Genomic DNA, 15,117 nt, shown 5'->3' with positions numbered 1-15,117 from the left:
AAGTTTTTTGTCATTGAAATTATAAAAGTTGATGGTAGGGGTGGTTTATGGGAAGAGACTTTAGACTATATTGGCAGATCACCCTGCAGGTGAATATCCAGGGTTGAATGACCATATCTTGATAGCCTCTGTCCTTAAATTAAGGTCAGCTAAGCTCTAAGGTCTTGTCCTTTTTGACCTAAACATTTACAGACCCATCAATTTCTAGTAGTATCTGTTTAGACTAAGAATCTTGTTAACAGGCTTTCCTTATAATCCTGATAAGTTTAGCTAGTAAAGAAAATTTTAATCAGGAAAATATATATAATTATACATTATTAGTTGATTTTTGAGAACAAAGTTCATAACACATTTTATAAACAATATTCATATTTTGTCATTTCATTTTTATAATAAAAATATACATATATTTATTTTTTTAACCAAAAAAGGTCTATTTATTTCATGTTGTGATTTTATGATGCACTATGCTACTAGATGGAGTATTATGCTTTTTTATATTTTTACATATGCATTCAATGTGAACATCGATTTAATATGAAACTTTTTAACAATTTTTTTTAATGTAATTTATTTTTTTGTATGCATTGGATGTTCTTTGTGTTTCACTGTTGCAGTCATTACATTTGGGTTATCTGCCTGCAGGTAGCCCTCAACCGGCCTGAATACCAGTCTTGAATCCCTGTGTCGGATGCTGTCTCTTCTTCCATGATGTCAGGTCTGCAGGGGTATAAAACATGCAGCGGACGCCATTACATCAGTCTTTCTTGCCGTGCAGTGCCCGAAGCAGAAGCAGTTCACAAGTGCCGGTCAGCCGACTCCTGAAATTTTCTTTTCGAGTTTCAGAACCGAAGTCTTCAAAAAAAGCCAAGTACCCCGTTGGGGATCCTTTTTCTTGCTCTTAACCAATGTCATTAAAAGTTAATTGTATTACCTGTAGAAAGCAAATACCTCATAAAGATTTTCATTCGTACTGCATTCCTTGTGTAGGCCCAGACCACAACGTCCCTCGCTGTCGGTTTTGTGCCTTATTCAACCCCCAAACTATTCGTCTGTCTATTTTTACAGCAAATTATTTTGGTTCTCTGTATAACTATCCAGAAATGGCTTTGGTAAGCCATCCAACTACCGATATTCTGAAAAACGCAAGGATAAAGACAGAGACGGACCGCATAGGTCCAAAACTGCCAACAGTGCTTCCATCAAGCTAGTCGCCAGTCCGCTCCGTATTCTGGCGCTTTCGCAGCCCCTGATACCCGCTACTTCAGATTTGTAGACCTCTACTGAGACCCATTCAGAGTCTGGTATGCCATGAGATGCTTGTTAGACTGTGGAACCTGTGGATGTCTCTACCTTGGATGGGTCCGGAGCCACTGTGCAGGCACCGGCTTCTGAGGGTGTATTTAGGCCTACAAACTTGCATTTTAAACCAACGCCATCTTCTTCATCGAGGCCTAAATCTCGACCCATGCTTAGAAAATCGACATCCAAACCGCATGGGTCAGGCCCATATGCCTAAAAAACGAATGCTTAGAATGGCTGAAGACCTTATTACTTTAATTAGGGGAAGCGAGCCTTCCCCCTCTGAGACCTAGAGCTGATTTTCCCTCTAATTAGGATTCTGATATTTCTGTTTCTTCTGATTACCAGGATTTGCCATTGTCTACCTATGAGGATTCTGATGCAGAGGATTCCATTCCCTCTGCTTCCCCTCCAGAAGATTTTTTTTTTGGTGAAACTTTCACACCCTTAGGGAGAATTTCCACTGGGAAAGACAGGATTACTCTGATTCCAAAAAGAGGCGTAGGGAATTCTTACTCCTTCCTCTACACAGGCCTTTAGTTATCCCCCATGTTCTGCACATTGTAGATGATTCTTTCTTGGAATATAGCCTGTCCTCAGACACTTTTCCTCCAGCTCCCAGGAAACCTGACTGGTTTTACAGAGTACCTGAATCTCACAAGTTCCTTTTCAAGAATCCTACAGCGGATCCAGAGACCATTTCCCAAGGTCCAAAGGGCATTAAGGCTACAACTGCCAAAAATCCTACCCCTTCTGATCGAGATTCTAGAGCCTTGGACAGATGGGGTAAGAAGGTATACACTTCTGCTGCTTTGGCTATTAGGGCTTTAAATTGCCAGTTTCATATGTTAAAGTACCAGGAGCATATTGTGGGACTGCTTAAACAGAAAATTATGTTGATTCCTGACTGTGCTGAACACAAAGATTTACAGGATTTAATGCATCCTGCTGAACAAGTTGGTAAACATACTTTGCAATGTGGTTTTGATTCCTTAGAAGTATCTTGCAGGGCTGCTGTCACTGGGTCTGTACTTAGAAGGCATGCTTGGCTTAAGGACCAAAACTTGCCAGAGCAAGTTAAAGCTAAACTACTGGATGCTCCCTTAAACCAGGACTGCCTGTTTGGCAACAAAGCAGAAGTCGTCCTTAAAAAGATAGAGAAAAAAGCTAAATCTATGCAAACTGTTAAAGATTTCCTGCAGGTACAGCCACCCAGATTTAGTAGGCGTTGTCCTTCAAAGAATTGGTTCTTTCCAGCCTCCTCCAGGCTAAATTCACTGGCAGATGACCTAAGCAGAAATCTCATGGACCCACACGAGTGGAAACTGGAACCAAAGATATTCAACCTCTTGAGAAACAAATGGGGGATCCAGAGAGAGACCTGTTTCCCTCCCCTCAGAACTACCAGTTGGACAAATTCTGCACAAGGACTTCCCACAGTCAAGCTTGGAAAGTGGATGCCCTGTCCTTTACCTGGGAAAGCCTGTCAGTTTATGCCTTTCCCCCTCTGCCTCTCCTCTCGAAGGTTCTGCTAAAGATCAAACAGGACAAACCAAGGACAATACTGATTGCACATGACTGGCCACGCCAGCACTGGTACCCCCTCTTGCGCAGTATGACACTGCTGGAACCATGGCACCTGCCTCAGACCCCTTCCCTGCTGTCCCAGCAGGAGGGCCAGATTCTGCACCCTCAGCTTCAAACTCTGAACCTTGCAGCCTGGCTAATTCCGTGAGCTCTCCAATAACATCCCTCAGTAAGCAGATGTTAGATGTCATTCTGGAGGCAAGGAGGCCTAGTACTAGAAAATCCTATGCTGAAATGTGTATGGAGCCAGACTCAGGGGATGGGCACAACATTGCCCAATTTACCGCATATTATTCAGTACTTAACAGAAATGCTCCACAAGGGCCTCTCATTCTCGTCGATTAAAATTCATGCCTCTGCCATTTCAGCACATTACAATACTGAACCACCCCTCTTCTCTCACCCCTTGCTAAAGCAATTCCTCAGAATGGCCAAAAATTTAAGACCCCCTACTTCAGCCTGGGACCTTAACTTTGTATTGGAAAAGCACACTGTCCCTCCTTTTGAGCCAGCTGCAACTGCAGAGTTAAAAGTCCTTTCTTGGAAAACAGCCTTCCTTCTAGCCTTCACTTCAGCAAGAAAAGTGTCTGAATTACAGGCCCTCATGCAGTGGAGCCCTTCATCATCTTCCATGCAGACAGGGTGTCCCTCAGGACCAATCCTTCCTTTATGGCCAAGGTGGTGTCTAGTGTGGCCCTTAATTAGTCCATTCATTTGCCTACTTTTTCCCAGAGTCCATAAAACAAAGGAGAATGAATACTGCATTCTTTGGACGTGCACAGGCAACTTAGATTTTATTTGGACAGGACTAAGCCTCTCAGAAATTCTGAACAGCTGCTAGTTGGCTTTGCTGCAGAAGGTCATTTCAAAACAAACCATTTCTAAGTGGATAGCCCATTGCATCCATTTCTGCTATAAGCACCATGGAAAACCTACCCCACAGGGTATACGATCACATTCCACCAGGGCTGCATCTACCTCTTCAGCCTTTCTCATAGGTGTCCCTACCAGGGACATCCTAGAAGCTGCTACCTGGAGCTCTGTACATTTCACCAAGCATTACACATGCCTATTTTTTATATATCCAGAGCTGGTTTTGCCACTGCAGTCTTGCTGGTCCTAATTCTCTCTGACTTCCTCCTACCTTCCTTAGCTTTGGGAATCAACCCAAATGTAATGACTGCAACAGTGAAACACAAAGAACATAGTATTGTTGTGTACACTTACCAGAAATGTAGATGTTCGAGTGTATTCACTGTAGCAGTCCTGGTTACCCTCCCTCCAGCCCCCTGACTTCTCTTGGCTCTACCTATCCTTTTTGTTTGGTATATTTAAGCTTTCTGGTGTATTTGTTTTTTTGATGGAGGTGTAACATAACATATAATTGTTTTCCATTATGGGGGCACCTGACATCTGGGACAAGAAAAACTGATATAATGGCGTCGGCTGCATGCTTTATACACCTGATGACCTGACGTCATGGAAGAAGAGACAATATCCGACACAGGGATCCAAGACTCTGGTATTCAGGCCAGCTGAGGGCTACCTGCAGGCAGATAACCCAAATGTAATGACTGCAACAGTGAATACACTTGAACATCTACATTTATGATAAGTGTAAGCAACTGTACTTTTTAAGGAAAGCATTGTAGTGATTTTAACATATTAAAGTCAATAAATGTATTTATTAAAGGTTTTAATGTAGGAGATTGTATCTCAATAGAAAAAAACTGGTTCAGTTCATTGCTGTTTAACCTTTCTTTTTAGGTGATTGGTTAATTAATGAAATTTGAAAGGTAGGGAACTATAAAAGTGTTCTGTTCAAACTCAGTCTGCATCTGATGAAGTCTATATGAAACAAAAACGTATGTGTTTTGAATTGGGTTACTGCTGGATTTGTTTTAACATTAAATTGGTGGAAAAAGCATTTCTGCTTTGTGTGGCCATTCCTACAAGGGTACCGTTTGGATTTACTAGTGACTATTGGTGCCTTGGAGCAATATTTAACTAGTCTCACTATATTTTCTTAACTGACTAAAGAGTAACTGTTCCCTACTTACTTGCTAGAGCAAGATATGATGAAATGGATGAAGTGTCTTTGTTGTCAGTTCCAGTAACATTGCTGGGTGTCACTGTCACATATCTCACTAATATCTAAAATAATTTCAGTGCTGGCTGTAGAATATCTCACCTGTTCAACTGATTCTGTGGTTCCTACACTGCCCCTCTGATTAGAAGCTGAACCAGGTATAGCACAGCTGTGTCATAATGCACACCTAGGATTTTGCTAATGATCTGGAGACTGTAAAACAATTCCAACCCTTTCATCTTTCTTAGAGAGACTAACCAGCCATTCTCTGGCATCCTCAGGTAGCAGTTAGTTCACCATTAAGAACAATAAGAGCCCAGGCCTTTCCCAGACATTGCACTCCTGGCTTCATTCAGGCCTGTGAGATAAATGTCAGGTAAAGAAGCTCTAGCATGAAAGGCAACAGAAATTGCGACTGACCTAGTGGAATGAGAGAAAGAAAAGAGATGAACACAAGAAAGCCAAGTCTCTCCCATCATCTCTTGCTGATGACAACCAGGAACAGAGACCTAAGAAGGCCAAACTTTCTAGTTCAGATTTGACTTCCTCACCCCTGAGGCTTTCGGTGCCTAGATCTTCGGCACCACCCGTTACTTCAGCACCAAGGTTTGTGCCCTATACCTCATCTGAATCGAGGGGCCCAACGGTTCAGACTTCCTTATCGGCACCAACTGTTTCCTCGATGCAGACTTTTCTGGCGTCGATGACTGTTCCGACGCCAGCTTCTGCTTCGACTCCAACTATTTTCATGGCACCGACTATTCTTTCGGTACCGGCTAGCTCGTTTTCCACACAGACTATGCACCGACCTTACCTTCGGCACTGATGATCTCCTCGGTACAGACACCAGTAGTACAAGCCTTTACGGCTCCATTGTTTTCAGTGCAGACACCTATTTTAGCACCGTCTAAAGACCCCTTTGTGGGCACTGAGTTTCCTGCATCCCTTCAGCTATGTCTGTGAGATCCACTAGAAGCCTCTCGGAACATGATGTAGTGCGCCTTGTGGATCAGTTGCTTTTGGCCAGAGGTATCCAACCCTCCAGGAACTACTCTTCCTTTGGAGATGATCACCCTTCTCCAAGGACTCCTACTTATTCTCCTCCTTCATTGTCTTTGAAGCCCCCTGCTGTAACACAGACTTTCCTCACTTCAGCTCCTTTCATGGACCTCACTAATGAGTCACAGTTGCCTTTGTGGCAGGAGAGACTTGTCAGTCCAGTCACTGCTCTGGATGCTAGCTGTGACGTACATACTCCTGTTTTTCACAGCCGTCCAGGGACTCCAAGTCAGCAGGCTGATTCGCTTGTGCGGGGTGTGACCTCCATGGGTGGACCAGCCTTTCAACTCATGGAGAAGGCTCTCATGTCAGTGCCCCCGTCCTTCTTTGGACTGCAATTTACACAAGACACCTCTGGCAGACACCGGGTACAAGGGCCTCAGGACACACTCCCACTGGAGGCTCCTCTTGCTCCGTCTTCTCCAGATTCTACCCCTGAGGAAGTTTATTGCAAGAGTTTGTGTAAGAGGAAGCACGTGGACTCCCCAGAAGAGTCCCTCATGGAAGACACAGACTTTGATGATGGGGAAGGGTCCCCTCCGTCACCCTCTGAGGTATTCTTTGGTGATATCCTCAAAATACTTGAGCAGAGAGGTGATTAGCAGCCCTCTAACCCGACCTCTGAAGAGTCTGTGTTCCTGCAGGCCTTTCGTGCCCAGCCCCCTACCTCCTGGGTTACTCCACCTGCCGACGACCTTGTCCGGTGGTTGGTGGCCGCAACAAAGAAGGATCTGGCAGAAGAAAGCCAGACTGTTCAAAGAGTCCCGGGCACTGGACAGGTTAGGGAAGCATACCATTGCATCAGCGACCTTTGCAGTCAGGTCCCTGGATTATATGGTACATTTTACCAGGCCTCAAAGCAACTTAATTTCTGAGCTCTCTGAAACCTTGGCCGGAGCTGTGTCTGATGAGGTCTGGGACAAAGTGGCCTCGCAGTTAGCCATCCTTGAATCGATTTTTAACTCCTCCATTTGTCTGATTTCTCACACATCAGAAGGAGCAGCTAGAGTAGCGGGTGCAGGCATAGTCATGAGACAGCATGCCTGGATGCGCTTGTGTGATTTCACGGAACCTTTCAAGGCTTCCTTTCTGAATGCTCCCATTGAAGCCTCTTCTTTGTTTGGACCCAAGGTTAAAGACACACTGGCTAGGTGTGAACAGGATGATAAGACCCTTTCTGCTGTGGGTGTCCACTATTCTTCCCCTCAACGGGCTTTCCTCCAGAAACTAGAAGAGTGGCAAGATGTGGTATAAAAAGTCTCGGGTTCTTTCCGTGACACACGAGCCGAATTTTCCCTAGAGGCAGAGGGGGAAACTCGTATGGAAGACGCCCCTATCGGGGCAGACGAGGTCCATGTAACCAGGGTTCCAGAGATTCTTTCTCTGGCCAGTCCTACCAGCGCTCCTGAAGAGTGGCCCAACTGCTTTCCTCTGGAAATGGTTGGGGGTCGTTTCTTTGTACCCTTCTACCTGGCTAACCGTTACCACCGATTCTTGGGTACGCGAGATAACCAGACGTTATCATATTCCCTTCAATCTTTGTCCCGCCCCACTAAAGGGCTTACCCGACATTCCACCCAGTCAAGGGGTAGAAGCAGCATTAGAGATTTCAAAGCTGCTAAGAAAAAGTCATCCAAATAGTCCCACCAGACCAAATAGGATCCAGATTCTACTCAAGATTATTTTTAGTACCAAAAAAGACCGGGGACTGGAGACCAATTTTGGATCTCAGTGTACTAAACAAATTCGTAGAAATTCAGAAATTCCAGATGGTCACAAAAGAGTCTATCCTCCCACTTCTGGAGGCAGGCGATTGGATGTGCTCTATAGATCTTCAGGATGCGTACTACCACATAAAGGTGGACAGACCATCGAGAAGATTCCTTTGCTTCCGTGTAGGAGCCAGTCATTACCAGTTCTGAGTACTGCCCTTTGGACTCTCTACAGCCTCCAGAGTGTTCAAGTGCATGGCAGTCGTCACCGCTCATCTGCGACTTCAAGGATTCTAGGTGTTTCCATACCTAGACGACTGGCTCATCATTGCCCTCACCAGACATCTATTGGAAAAAGCCTTGGCATACTCTCTTCACACTGCAGAAAGGTTAGGCATAACTATAAACTGGCAATAATCCAACCTATCCCCATCCCAATCCGTAGAATTCATTGGGGTCCTGTTGGATACAAAGAACTGCATGGCATCGATTTCAGAGCACAGAATTTTAAGGGTAAAACAACAGCTCATACCCATCCTCTCAAGGGAAAGATCGACATCACATTCTATTCGTCAGCTGTTGGGTTTCATGGCAGCTTCCATCACCATTATCCCCCCTCGCGAGGTTTCACATGAGGCTTTTACAGTGGTTACTACTCACCCAGTGGTATCCTTTTCAGTTTCCTCTCTCATCCCAGATTCGGGTGACTCAGAGATGCAACAAGAATTTATTTGGTGGATGTCGCAGAACCCATCGCAATAGTGTCACCCCTTCACACCCCAACTGCCCAGACCCACAGTGACCACGGATGCCTCCCTGATTGGGGGGGGCTTTTTCAGGGGAAGACTGTCCAAGGCACATGGTTGGACCTAGAGGTTCATCTGCATATAAATGTTCTAGAACTGAGGGCGGTGCTTCTAGCATTGCAAGCATTTCATCTCCTCCTTCAGTCAGGGACGATTACAACACAATCGGACAACATGGCTGTAGTCTGGTACATCAACAAACAGGGCAGAACCAAATCCTACTCACTCTGTTAGGAAGCCATGAGAATATGGCACTGGGCAATGGCTACCAACCGCTTTCTTTTAGCAATGCACATTCCTGGGAGTTCCAATGTGATAGACAGATTGAGCAGATGCATTCTGCAACCACACAAGTGGTCTGAATCCTCTTATAGTGGCGGAGATTTTCAACCGCTGGAGTTCCCTTGCTGCAACCTTTTTGCATCCCCAACCAACTACAAGTGCAGCAATTACTTCACCCTGATTTCCCCTCGGGACAATCACCCAGGGATGCTCTAGTCCACGATTGGCCCTCGGGTCTGCTTTATGCCTTTCCCCCTCTCCCTCTCATTCCCCAGTTCGTGAAGAAAGCCCACCGGATGAAGAGAAAGATAATCCTCATTGCGCCATATTGGCCTCGGAAAGTTTGGTTCCCCTTCTTATGGCCTCACCTGCTACAGCAACCATGGATTCTCGATCCAACTCCGGATTTGATCTCCCATCCGCAGAACCTGATTCACCCCAACCTGAACAGCCTGAAGCTCGCAGCTTGGTTCCTCCACTTCCAGTGATTGCCAGGCAGACTGATCTTTCTTCCCCAGTACATGACATTCTTATTGCTTCTCATAAGTCTTTCACCAGAACTACATATCTCAGCAAGTGGAAAAGGTTTACCATTTGGCCGAAGGAAAAAGAGCTAGACCCTTTTTCAGCACCAGTGCCAGTAGTACTGGAGTACCTGTCCAGTTTATTCCAATCTGGCCTATCTGCTTCTACCATTCGAGTTCATTTGGCCGCAATATCTAATTTTCACAGTGGTGTCTGTGACTCTTCTCTTATGTCACACAAATTATGCAAGACTTTTCTAAAAGGCGTAAATCATTTGAAATACCCTTTTACAGAACCTAGCCAGCCATGGGATCTGTCTTTAGTCCTGCAAGCATTGACTGCAGCTCCTTTTGAACCAGCTTTTTCTGCTACCTCAAGTTTCTTTAGTGTCATTCAGAACTAATCCTTCCTTCCTGCCAAATGTGATCTCTGAAATGTCTATTAACCAATCCATTGAATTGCCAGTTTTCTTTCCCAATCATTCTAACAGAGGAGAGTATTTTCTACATACCCTTGACATTCACAGGCAAATTCATTTCTATCTGAACAGAGCTAAGGCTTCTCGCAAATCAGATAAACTATTCCTGGCCTAATCTGGTCCTAGACTTGGATGTGCTGTTTCTAAGGTTACATTGGCTAAAATGGTTAAAAGACTGTGTAACTTTTATTTACAAAACTCATGATATTCCTGTGACTATAGCAGTTAGGGCTCATTCCACTAGGTCAGTCGCAATTTCTGTTGCCATTCATGCTAGAGCTTCTTTACCTGACATTTGTGCAGCTGCAACTTGGGCTAGACCCCATACCTTCATCAGTCATTACAAATAGGATTTGGCCTCCAGAGGAAGAGCATCCTTTGGTACAATGGTGCTCAGGAATGTCCTTCCATGAGAGCCTCCCAGGAATAAAGGAAGCTGGGGACTCTGTCCCAGGCGTAAGGAATTTACGACCCTCCCTCTTTCCACCTCCTCAGGCTTATAGTGGATCTCATCATTCTGTTCCAGTAGGTTCTTTGACCAGAGGTAGCCTTTACTTACTTGACTTGCAAACTCAATCTGAGGTAACAGGGAGAGGGGAATTGTGGGTAAGAGTTTCACTCAAGAGTTTTGGCTGTCGCGAGCTTGGAAGATGGCCAGCTCGGTTCCGAGGAAGGAACCGATAACCCAGGTGTAATAACTGAACAAGGATCAACAATACAGATGGAATGTTATATTAAGACATAACTTCTTTTTCCTCTGTAAAATTCCTAAGGTCACCCCCCCCCCCCCCGGCTCAGCCATACCATCTCAGTAACTCTGAATAAAAATGTATGACAGTTTCCCTTTTCAAGTATATGTTTAGCTAAAGAGTTTCTAACATTGTTTATGTATGCAATAAAGATGTTACCCAGTTATTTCAGCTAAAGACCGGTTGGTCTTGCCAGTGTAAAAACTAGTGCAGCCCCTGCAGTTAGTAATTATATAACATTCACTGTTGAGCAGTTAGCTGAAACCTTGAGGACAAATTCAAAACCTGTTAAAGGATGTCTAAAAACATTTGAAACATTAATAAAAGTACAATAGCTACATTTACCTTCACCTATAGCAAAAAAAAAAAGTCACTAGTGGCTACCACAGTGTTCTGTGCTGGGCGGGACTATATCACATCATCAAACTTGTAGAAGTTCAAACGATGTAATATTGAACCCAAAAGTCTGAAACGCAAAAATAGCCACGGCACATCGATTTTTTCCCAGGGTGGGCCATTTTTGGGGCTTTGCTATTCCCTCCACTGTGGTGTGATCTCAGAGTTTGTATATTTAAGTAGGGGAGGTGGGGGGCACAACAGCCCCCCAAGTTGGTGGGTGTGGCAGGCAACCCCCCCCCAACTTTAATTTTAGTTTGTTTTTAGTTTTTGTTAGGGAACAGCGATTTTTTTTCCCCCTGGGAAAAAAAAATCGCTGTTCTGTGTGTTCGTTATTGTGCAGTTTCAGACTTTTGGGTTCAATATTACATCATTCAAATGTATACAAGTTTGTCGATGTGATATAAACCCATGCTGGGCCCCTTACTGTTCAGAATTTATTTCTCAAGTCCAGGCAAACTTAGCCTGTGGCTAACCAAGTTCTCTGACAATTGCAATTTGAGAGCAATCATTGCAACTCCAATGATGTTAGTATACTGCAGACAGGGATAACACAGACAAGTGATTGATGACAAAGCCACAGATTAAAGCTAAATGAAAAACATTTATTATTATTCCCTTTGGGAAAGCTGGCATCCCTGCTAATTACATTATAGACAGCAGCCCCATAAGTGCAGACCCAATGGTATATGATCTGGATACTCAGGTTGATAGCAACCTGAACTTTGGCCACCATGTATCCACAGTAGAGAGGAAATCCTTTTATGTGGCACATCTAATAAGTAAAGGCATTGCATCTAGATCTAATGATGTTATAATTGCCTTCATTTGAAAAATACTTGAGTACAGTGCTCCCTTTGGTACACAAAACAAATCTTATGCAGAAAGACTGAAAGCCCTGACACTTTATTCTGTCTCCTATAGGTCGTTTGAAGGTGACCTGTGCTTGGCTTACAGGGCAGTCTCTGACCTGGCCCTGATAGAAATGCTACACATTTGGAAGTCAAATGAGGGTCACTCACTCCAGGGATCTTAACCTAGCCTCTGACATTAACAGGTCAGGATGGAGATATATATATATCTCACAGAGACTGCTACTTCTTTCTCCCAGAGACTGCTACTTCTTTGGAACTAGCTTCCAGTTCGTGTGAAACAGAGCCCCACCCTGACCCTGTTCAAAAGCAACCTAGATCAATGGATGAGTGACCGCAAATTCACTCATGGGGTGGCACCCATGTCCCTCCTTGACAGAGGAAGATGTTATTAATTGTGATGGACCTTAACCTCTGTGAACTTTACTCACCTAACCACCGACAGTTGGGGCAACTCAGGATAAATATGGCCAGGCTTGTAAAGGCTGTAGGACCATTACTCTAGTAACCCTCTATGAACCCATGGAAAGGCCTACAGAAACATCCATTTCCATGGGAATGAAAGGCATCTGTCTTTCTGACCTTTGTGCATGTTGCCCTGGAGTAGAATTTGTTAAACTGCTTGTTTGGAATGGAGGCAAGCATCTACTTGAGGAGTTCCACACAGTTGGATCAATTCCTTTAAGACTCCCTGGGTGCAACTTCCATTATGTGGATCTGTCCTGATCCTGCTTAGTTTGTCTGCTACAGTATTTTGCTCTGACAATGTAAGTAGCCCGGAGGGACAGATTCTGCTGAATTCCTAGATCCCAGGCTACCTTAACTGGTCTGCAAGTGGGTTAGGATCTGGTTCCCCATGTTTCTTTGTGCCACATCATTGCATTGTTTAATTGCTAGTAGAGAGGTGAGAACATTTATAAGTGCCATAGCATATTTGATATTTGTGTTCTAGTTTGTTTTGCTTGTTCCATGGACCTTCTGAACTTTCACCCCACTTGGATACAACTCCCCCAAGCAAAATCTGAGTTGGTTACAGACTGAGTAGGCACTAGAAGGGTAAATAGTAGACTTTGGTTGACAGTCAGATGATTCACCCTCCAGAGGCACCCTTTTTACAAACACTAGCACTGGAATCTGAAAGGATAGATGCTGGTTCCAATCTGTTTTGATGAGCTATTGAATTTTTCTCAAGTAAAGTCTGGCTAAAGAAATTGTGAATCCTACAGTATTTACTGGCAGTTGTCAGTCTGTTTGGAAAATGTCAGAAACTATTCCTTGTAGAATTCCACTTTGTCCTGATGAAAAAAAGTAGTTAGCAGATGTTTATCTAGGAGACATTCTAGAAATATTATCCTTTAGAGATGTAATTAGAGAGGATTTCTCTAGATTCACTTAAAATCACAGTTTGAGAAATTATTTACAAAGAAAGACATTATTTACATCTTCAGAGTCTGCAAAAATAAGAAAATCACATCAGTGTGGAAAGATGTAAATGCCCGGTAACCTAAAATGGGCCATTACAGGTACTATGCACTTTGTAAATACTTTAAGAACTGTTAACAACCCAAAAGGTAAGGCACAAAACTGAAACTAAACCAGACATGTGAAATCTTGAGAACTGGAATGTGAAAATAAGGTTGCTAGGAAAATTAAGAGGGGGAAATGAGAGATAATAGATCGTAGGGCAAGCATTTTGGAATCTTGCTGTAAAGGTGTAGAAAAGAATCACCTAGGACAAATCTCTGTTCCTTCTTCTTTGGCACCAAATATGTTCTTGATCTGGAGGAACAAACTATCTGCCATTGTGATAACATTTGATCCAGAACAGGAGGGAACAAGGGGGGGAGGGGCTTGACGGGTGAAGAGGGATCTCTTAAAACTGAAGAAGGAAATGCCTCTGCCAAATATAGCATTTTTCTGAATAATTCTCAAAAGCCACGTCTGAAATGATCTGGTGACATGGGAAAAAGTGAAGACCTAGACTTTGGGAAATCTTTATGGGTTGCAAGAGTAGTGAGAGGGAAACAATACAGAACAAATAGTCATTATGTTAAGTTGTCAATCTCGCCTTCATTCTTGCTTGATGGGTTCGGAGCCGATCCTCGGCTCCGACTCGGCACTTGCTAAGCTCGAGAGTCACCTTTACCAGCTCGAGGCAGCCCCATATCCCATGATGCAAGGCGGTAAGTACCCAGATCTCATTTGCCACTTTGCTGATGAGGTAATCCTTTTACCAGCTCCTGGTAAGTGTTTGTTATTATACATTTAGTCACCCCATTCCTAAAATTTCTCTCTTTCAATAGTTTTCTATTATTGTTAAGATACTTGTAAGGGTTTTCTGACTAAGTTTACTTTTCCCTAGTTAACTTTTTTAGTCAGGCCTTCATTCCCTCCCACCCCCCCCCCCTCAGTTAGGGTGTGTGTGTGTGAATTTAGTTTTTACACCTTAACTTTAATTGTTCTGATTCGGGACTGTGTGTGTGTTTTGTGTTTGTGGATAGCACTATGTCCAAAGAACAGAGGGTCTCAGGCTTCAAGAAGTGTGACTCGTGCTGTCAGAAGATGTCTCTGACAGACGGTCGCACTTCTTGTATATACTGCCTGGGACCTCTCCACCTGCAGGACTCCTGTGCAATTTGTCACTCTTTTAGCCAGAGAGTCCTGCAGGAAAGGAGAAATAAACTTATATTAAGAGGACTTCTTAAACCGGAGGGCTGCCCGGCAAAATCGGCTCCGGGTAAGCCCTCTAAGACTACCAAGGCCCAGGTTTCTGTTCCTAAGCCTTCGGCCTTGGCTCCGACTGGAGCCGATCTTAGCTTGGAAAAATCTTCGGCACCGATAGCTATCGGTGCCGATACTTTGATGGTCACTTTGGGGTCGGCTCCGACTGGCTCCGACATCCATGTGGCTCGGGCTTCGGTGTCGGCGCCGACCGGCTCTGACACCATCATTTCCTTGCCTGTATCGGCTCCGGCTGGAGCCGATACATCTATGCCTACACTCGGAGCCGAAAAGTTATCGGCTTCGTCTGGATCAGTGGTTTCTTCGGCTCCGATGGTTCCTTTGAGGAAGAGGTCCAGGTCTCCCTCTTTGGAACCGATACTGTCGGCTCCGGCCTCACCTCTTCTTTCGGAGCGGAGCCATCGGAGCCGATCATCTAGGTCTTCCAGGTTGTCAGACCATGATTTAGAGAGGGTGGTAAGCAGATTGTTAAAATCCCAGGCACTAGCTCAAATGCTTCATAGTCCGTCTCAACAGAC

This window comes from Protopterus annectens, chromosome 10.part0, assembly GCF_019279795.1.
Source record: "Protopterus annectens isolate FY-2018-M chromosome 10.part0, PAN1.0, whole genome shotgun sequence".
NCBI classification, from domain to species: Eukaryota; Metazoa; Chordata; order Ceratodontiformes; family Protopteridae; genus Protopterus; species Protopterus annectens.
Note: the sequence above shows the minus strand (reverse complement) of the source record.